Raw genomic sequence first — 1,918 nt, 5'->3', positions numbered from 1 at the left:
ATTTTTAATAATAATTTTTAAACTCCTGTTAAATATACTCAATTCAAGAGAACTATAAGATATAATTACAGGATGGAAAGGTATATGGAATAATTAGACACCATAATTGTTCTTACAGGATGGAATGCTTTCCCTTCACAAACCACCAGGCCTGGGAGTGGGAGAAGACTGTGTGTGTTGGAAACAGGGGAGATAGTGCTTAGCGGAGGGGTGGTAGTGTTTAGGGGTGGGATGAGTGACAAAAAGTGGTAAAGAGGTAAACAAGAATCAATGCTTCTTTATCTGAGTTGTCTTACATACAGGTGAGAGTCTCAGCTCTCTTTTTGAGCAGCCATATTAACTAGAATGTGGTCATACAGACATATGGAATTGTATGCCTAAAAGTTTAACATTTTATCTTTCCTTCATTTTCCTTCCTCCCACCACCTCCCCCAGCACCAAAAGGTGTTTGTTTCAGGCAATGCAAAGTGGGCCCAAAATGCCATTCCTAGTGTATACTATCTAAATATGCCTAGAAAACAAGGAGAGATTTCAGTGTGTAAATGTAGAAATAACCAGTTATAAGGGAGATGAAAAATATCTGCCCTGACACATTTCCTTTACAGCCTCATGTTCAGTACAGACAGACATATACAAGCCCCAGAAGAAGATTTAATGTCATTTCTTCCAACGCTGGAAACAATTCTACTGGGAGGCTCAATTAGTCCAGATAAAACTACTCATTGCATGACTAGTGAATCACTGATTATACATCTTTAGGGAAGAAAGTTATTTTTCTCTAGCTGTTCAGAACCAACAATGTTTGCAAAACATCAGGATCCCAGAGAGGAACTGGAAGACAAGAATTTTGCAGATTTCATTACCTGAAAATTTGTTAACCTATATCTTTCCAAGAAATTGTCTTTATTTTAACCTAAGTTAACTTTCTCTTTAGCAGAACAGGGTCCACAACTGAAAAACTGTGACAATTAGGATAAGACAAACTTCCAGTAGTGATTTCTGTAGTTGAAGAATTTGTGGAAGTTAAGCATGCTTATTCATTTGAAATATCAACACAACTCAGACAGAACCTTTCACTAAACACTGGAGAAAGGTTTAATTATATATATTCTATTGTGGCATTACTCATTCCTACAATATATTTTTACAAAAAGAAAAGAAAAAGTTTCAGTGCTTTAATAAGGTCTTTTTCTTTCAATGTTATCATCCCATCCATTGCTCCAACATAAAGATGTGGTATGAAGAATTTCCCATCTCAAAGAATGCCTTGTAATCCCATCAGGAAAGTAGGCACATTCTGGGAGGCCAGCCAGGATGTGGGAATGGCCTCCTATAAAACTGTATTTTATATGTATGTTAAAACGGGATTCTACCTGTATTTGCACTAGTTTTATATCTACTAAATGCTCTCTACCCTTCAAGAACACAATGCTAAAATACAGGGCATTCTTTCATTTCCCCATTTTTTGCAAAGAAAGGAAAAACATTCTAAAACAAATTTCCAAATCTTCTGGCAATCGTTTAAGTGCATTTTTGGAGGTGTTCTTAACACTTTCTTTGGTTAGAAAAGTTTATGCAAGCCAAATTCAAAAATTCTATAGCGTGCCTCTGGGAACTCTATTTTAACACGCTGTAGAACTGTTCCAGCGCCGTCGGTTCTACACCATAGAAATAGAAAATATTACCCAGTAAAATAACAGGCAGGTTTTCAGAAGGGTTAAGGTTGGAATTAAGTTTCCCAGCTAGCAAGACAGTTGTCAAAGCTGCACTTCTGAGTTGTTGGTTCCCATTCCACCTTTCCACCCCCTCCCAAGGGCGGTGGTGGGGAGGAGGGAAGATGGGCACAGCAGATTTCTCTTTCAACTGCCAGTTTTTCATCCAGCACCGCGCACCTGCCGCCCCCCATCTGTGCAGTGGC

This window comes from Hipposideros armiger, unplaced genomic scaffold (genome assembly GCF_001890085.2).
Source record: "Hipposideros armiger isolate ML-2016 unplaced genomic scaffold, ASM189008v1 scaffold_372, whole genome shotgun sequence".
Classification (NCBI taxonomy): domain Eukaryota; kingdom Metazoa; phylum Chordata; class Mammalia; order Chiroptera; family Hipposideridae; genus Hipposideros; species Hipposideros armiger.
This window is presented reverse-complemented; position numbering follows the sequence as displayed.